Below are 6507 nucleotides of genomic sequence, written 5' to 3'. Positions count from 1 at the left end.
CTTGCTGGTTCTCCCTCAACCGCTCCCTACCCCCCAGCCTCCTAAATTTGCAGGGCCCCAGGGCTCAGTTCTCAGATCTCCTCTCTGTATTTATACTAGGTGATCTCATCATGTCTTATTTATATGCTGACCACTCCCAGATGACCACTCTAGACACTCTCCCCCGAAGCCCAGATGTGCACACATCTCTGACTATCTCTTGGATCTCTCTCCTTGGGTGTCTAATAGAATTCTTAAGCTCATGTGAATCAAATTACCTTTTTTGCTAGGCAGATGGATGCAGGATCTCTGAGGACAGAAAGGCAGGACAGAAGTAGTTAACAGCTTAGGAAGCAAGTCCCTTAGGTTGGTCAATCATGCACAAGGACCAGTATGGTGGGTATGGATTTCATAAACTGAATTCACCGTAGTCTCTACTTAGGATGATTCTCTCAGCAACACTTGAGATGCTAGTTTCAAAAATGTTGAGAAGTAGAAGAAAGCATTTGGTAAAAATATGAAAAAGTCTCTGGGGGGCACCTGGGTGGCTCAGTGGGTTAAAGCCTCTGCCTTCAGCTCAGGTCATGATCCCAGGGTCCCGAGCCCCTCATCGGGCTCTCTGCTCAGCAGGGAGCCTGCTTCTACCTCTCTCTCTGCCTGCCTCTGTGCCTACAGATTTATGTCTGTCAAATAAATAAATAAAATCTTTAAAAAAAAAAAAAGTCTCTGAAGTCTTCGTGGGCAGCATGGGTACCAACTAAATATTCAGGGGAGGCATTAAAAAGGGAGATTCAATAGCTTTGTCTCCTAGACCAGATATCATTAGGATTTCTCTAAAGTCTACATCTGATCGTGTAACCCTATGGCCCCAAATTCATTTTTTTCAGACCTTTATTTATTTGTTTGACAGAGAGAGACACAGCAAGAGGGAACACAAGCAGGGGGAGTGGGAGAGGAAGAAGCAGTCCTCCTGCCAGCGGAGAGCCCAATGTGGGGCTCGATCCCAGGACCCTGGGATCACGATCCAAGCCGAAGGCAGACGCTCACCAGCTGAACCACCCAGGCATCCCTGGCCCAAAATTCTTTAGTAGTTTCTCACCTCATGAGGGGTTAGGGTTGAACCAACACCTGCCGCCCCCCCATCCAGCAAGGCACACAAGGCCTTCAGCTGACAGCCTTTTCACTTGTTGGACTCTCCAACCCCTCCTCTCTCATCTGTCCACCCCAGCAACATGGACTTGCTCTTCTCCAAACACGTCTTTACACTTTTGCTCATGCTATTCCCTCTCCATGGAATATTCTTTCCCTACTGTTCACTTGGGAAACCCTGACTTGGCATATCCTCTGTGTAGTTCCCTATGACCCTCACCCTCCCGTCCACAGAAGAATGAGTTTCTTTATACTCTGTGTTCCAAGAACCTCTTGTGCATTCTTCTAATACATATTTTGTTTTGTTTTGTTTTATATTTTTAAAGCTTTACTTATTTAAGTAATCTCCAAATCCAGCGTGGGGCTCAAACTCATGACCCGAGATCAAGAGTCACATACTCTTCCAACCAAGCCAGCCAGGCATTCCCAAATAGAGATTTTTAGCCCATGACATTGTTATTATTTATTACTTGCTTTGCCTCCCCAATTAGAGTATGAGATCTTCAAGGGAAAAGCCTAAAATTGAAGCTTTAAAAATCCTTAATGCTTAGTGTCATGCCTGGAACACAGTGACTGTTTAGTAATTGTTTGATAAATGAATGAATGTAGGCATACTGAGCCCTGCCCCAAAATATGAAAAGTAGAGTATAATTATACCAATAGTCCACTGGAGAGAGGAATGTAAAGCTTTGCCCCCTCTGGCAAAGCATTTTAAGCTCCATCTCAATCAGATTAATATAATTTGATAAACGATTTCATTTTTAGGCTTGACCTAATGTAAATCAATCTCTGATAAACCTGAAGAAAATGTATTTATTAAAAGTCACTATATGCCAGACTCTTTGACAATGAGTGCTTCTTGTGGGTCCAGATGAACAAAAAGGGTAGGAACTATATATACTGATATTTTACATTTCTAAGTTATATAGAGTGCACTGAAGTGCATTACGAAGCCTTTCTTTTCTCAGAGTCTCATTTTCTTTTTTTAAAGATTTTATTTACTTATTTAACAGACATAGATCAAAAGTAGGCAGAGAGGCAGGCAGGGGGGAGGGGAAGCAGGCTCCCTGCTGAGCAGAGAGCACGATGTGGGACTCGATCCCAGGACCCTGGGATCATGACCTGAGCCAAAGGCAGAGTCTTTAACCCACTGAGCCAACCAGGTGCCCCACAGAGTCTCATTTTCTAAAATGTGCTCCCCCTTAAAAATCTATTGCCCCTTACACAATAAATGCAATGGAATCTGATGACTACACAGCTTTCTAATTTCCTGTTGTCCTATATCTCTCATATCCTGTCTTGAACACACAAACACATGCTGTTCATGAAGTCAGCTAAAACAACTCATACAGCCAAAGATCTAGAATCTAGATTAATTTGGAATTCAGTCCTCATGTTCAATGAAAGTGACTGACTGATGAATCCTCAAGGGCAGTAGTACCCCCCACCCACCCAAGCCCCAAAACAACCATTCTGGCTGCTTCCTTAGCATTAGCATTTACAGTTTCTGCACTTATTCCAGTGTATTACAAGAATCTGCATACTTGTGCCTACCTAAACAAGATGGCAAACTCCTTTAAGAGGCCAGCATGGGTCTTGTTCTTTCTCCTAGCCTCAGCTGCTAGCCTAGCACCTGGTACACAGTGTTTAGTATATGCATTTTTTAATGAATAAATACTCATTTCGTTATAAGGGTAATGACATACTGATTCCTTTTTTTTTTTTAAAGATTTTATTTATTCATTTTTCAGAGAGAGAGACCACAAGTGGGGGGAAAGGTAGGCAGACGGAGAAGCAGGCTCCCCGCTGAGCAAGAAGCCTGATACCGATCCCAAGACCCTGGAATCATGAACTGAGCTGAAGGCAGACCATTAACCAACTGAGCCAGCAAGGGATCTGGAGATAACCTATTTCTATCAGCATTCTCAGGGAGGAGCTGAATTACTTTGGGGTGTATAGAAACACGTGTGTACACACGTGGTGGGGGAGTTGGTCTTGGATGTGGAAACTGTCTGATTTAAGACGTCTGGAGGAGAGCAGACAAATGCATGGGTGTGAATATAAGAACCTTCTCCAGAACAGTAGCTGAGGAGTCCAAACTTCCATTATTAGACAGTCATAACTTTGGATTACATAAGGCTCCCTGTCAACGTATCTTGAACCCATGTAACCTTGTTATTATGTAAGTTATCACATTAGTTTCAGAATTCAAATATCTTCAGTATCTGATCTGTAGCCTCAAGTTGTACACCACCACCTCCCCACATACCCCCTTGCCCAACCCCCCCGGGCCTCCCCCTCTGTTGCAAATCTGAGATAGACTCCTGCTAACTTTTTGCAGTTTGCGTTGGAAAGTGGTATATTTATTCACTTTTCAAAGTGGTATATTTATTCATCTTTTCTATACATCAAATCAACTCTTTCAAACATATACACCATAATATTTGCAAGGAATGAAAACATATCAATTTGTATAACTCCATGAGTTCATGATGATATGAAAAACAAAACAAAAACTTGATTAATCACCATTACAAGATAGCAAATTGACTCCTTGTGTTGAAAATGTGTAAATGAAGGGAGAGAATCAAGCATTTATTCTGCCTTCCCTATATAAATTATATTACTGGGTAGTTCAAATTTAAATAAAGGAGAAGTTTGTCTTCATAGAAATAGTTCAGTAAGTGAGTGAAGACAAAATAATAGTTAGGAGATCACTCTTGTGACCCAATTAGAACACAACCTCTAGTGAATTGATGAATTTAGACATTAAGCATCAGTGGCTGATAACATCACAAATAAAAGACAATCAGACATTATACAACTCCTGTAGGAAGTACAAAATACCAGTTATAATGAAGTCTGATCAAAGCTCTAGATCCAGCAACCTATTTGTAACAATATAGAAAAGAGAAGACATGAAACCATCAAAGTGTAAAGAAAACAAAGATGAGATTTATGAAACAATGAGAAATTGTGAATATCAATTAGATACATGATGTTATTAAGCAACTTAACATTTTTTAGGAGAAATAATGCCACTGTGGCTATTTTCAAGAAAGAGTCCTTATCGTGTTGAAATGTGTGCTAAAATATGTACAGATGAAATCATATAAGGTTTGGGATTTGCGTCAAAAATAATGTGGGATAGGGGAGGTCAGGGCAATGGGTGGGTGTGTATACATGAAACCAGATGGCCTTGCGTTGGCAATTGCTGAAGAGGAGTAATGGGTACAGGGGAGTGCATTACTCCATATTATCTACTTCTCTACTTCTTGACATTTTCCAAAGAAAAAGATTTTTTCTTTTAAATTATTAACACTTCCTTAATATTCTGATATTCTTGTCCTAGGGCACAACCATTTCTCTCCCATCTTTTGAGATCATTATCCAAGGGACTCTCCGGGGAATTGCAAATATCCTAGGAAAAGTTACATTAATTCATTAATATCTTTGCACACTAGTTAAAAGATTATTTCCTGGGCCATCTTTACTTCTGAGAATACTGAGTGCCTGAGGATAAAAGTGAAAGAAACCCTTGGAGGAGGGAAAAGTAAGGGCTGGGTGTGAGAAGAAGAAAGGAAGAATGAATTTGGCCTTCATGACAATTTTCCCAGGGCTTTCACTAGTTGGCACATGCATCTTCTTTGTGTGTGTTTTACTGAGAGAACTTTCTCTGGAGGCATGAAAAAAACGTTTAAATTCTGGATTCTCAGGTTAAAATTTCACAAAGGGTTTCCTTTTGTGTTGTTAAAGACTAATATAAATACTTTTAGGAGGAGAAGGACTCCTTTTTCATTTATAGTGAGCCAATGATGAGACCGCTGGGGTGGGGCTAGGCACGGTTTTGCTTGAGCCTGAGAACCGTCTAGACCTGTCCACAAGACTGCAAGGATGTGGAAACCAGGAGAGAGTAAGGAGTCATCTCGAGTGCTCAAGAGTATAGCTTTTTATAGAAGATCTCTGGAAGAACACCAAGATACTGGTTGCCTCTGGGGAGAGAAGCTGGAGCACTTGGGACAGGGTGGGAGGAAAAATAAAGTATGGCTTTATTGTTTCAGCCAGATTATACTGTGGTTAGTGCCTTAAAATATATGATGACATTTTGCAAACAGCCTTTTGTTGACATAAGTGTACCTTTTATCTTGAAATTACACGGAAGACAGATGTGTGTTTGTATGGTTTCCTTGGCTGGGCCAGGTGCTGACACCACCAGCTATTTGCATATTTTCTTGACAGTCCTTCCCCTGCATTCCCGACCCCACCCCAAGCTCCCAGAATCTAATTAGGTGCAGATTGGGTCACTAGAGCCAACAGGAATAGGATTCAAGTAGTTCTAGTATAAGTTCTCCGTGAGTGACATGGCATTGGTCCAAGCTCAGATTTTCCCAAAGAAGCACCCCTAACAGCAGAGCCAAAGAGGGCTCCTGTTCTACCTTAAATGTTCAGATGAATTCTGCAATCTATGATTTAGCAGTTTGTTTTTATAGAACATGATATTATGCTATTATTGGTGAAAAAATTCGCTGTGTTTATCTCATGGACTCAAGAAGCCCCACACACCGGTACATGTCCCTGAAATACTGAGTCTAATTTTGTTTTGTGCTTTCTCTTCTTTATGTGTTGAGGTTATTTCTGTACATTAAAATTCACCAATTTTAAATGTACAGTTTAATTTTGGTAGTGGTGTGCAAGGGGAAACCACTGCCACCAGCAAGATCTGGAACTGTGACACCACCTTAAAAAGTTTTCCCATCCCCCTTTGCCCAAGTGCAGTTTTGAGACACTTAATTCAGTTTTATGGCATTCTCTAACCTTGACTCTGGGTGATTTGGGGAAACTCACTTTCCTTCTCTGGATGAGTTCCTGCTCCTATAACTTGATGAGTGTAAGAATAGATTTGTTTCTGGGGGGGGGGGGGGTCTTCCATTACTTTCAGAAAATGGGGGGGGGGGGTGAGGGCGGGTGTGTCAGCCTTGTGTCCTCGTTCTTGATATAGCACACGCAGGTGACCCACCCTAGCAAGTGAAAGACCTTGGTGGCATCAAGGTTTCCCATCCTCTCTTGGCTAGTGTGTAACGTTTTCCTTTTCTTTCTTTCCTTCTTTTTTTTTTTAGTGTGCAATGCTTTCTAAGCATCAGCTTCCTCTTCTGCAATACTGGGCTTACGAACAGGGCCTCTTTGTGTGGGACAATGACGTGAGATGTGTCAGCACGCTTAAATATTGGTTGGTATTTTTATTATATCACAAAATAAAGTGGGGTCATTCAACTCCACGACGACACGCTTACGCGGGAGGATTCCCAACACCCAAACGGAAGCACAAAGTACGCGCACCCCGAAAGCCCCAAGCGTGCCCGCCGACGGCCCGCACCTCAG

Source organism: Mustela nigripes, chromosome 10 (assembly GCF_022355385.1).
Source record: "Mustela nigripes isolate SB6536 chromosome 10, MUSNIG.SB6536, whole genome shotgun sequence".
Taxonomy (NCBI): domain Eukaryota; kingdom Metazoa; phylum Chordata; class Mammalia; order Carnivora; family Mustelidae; genus Mustela; species Mustela nigripes.
This window is presented reverse-complemented; position numbering follows the sequence as displayed.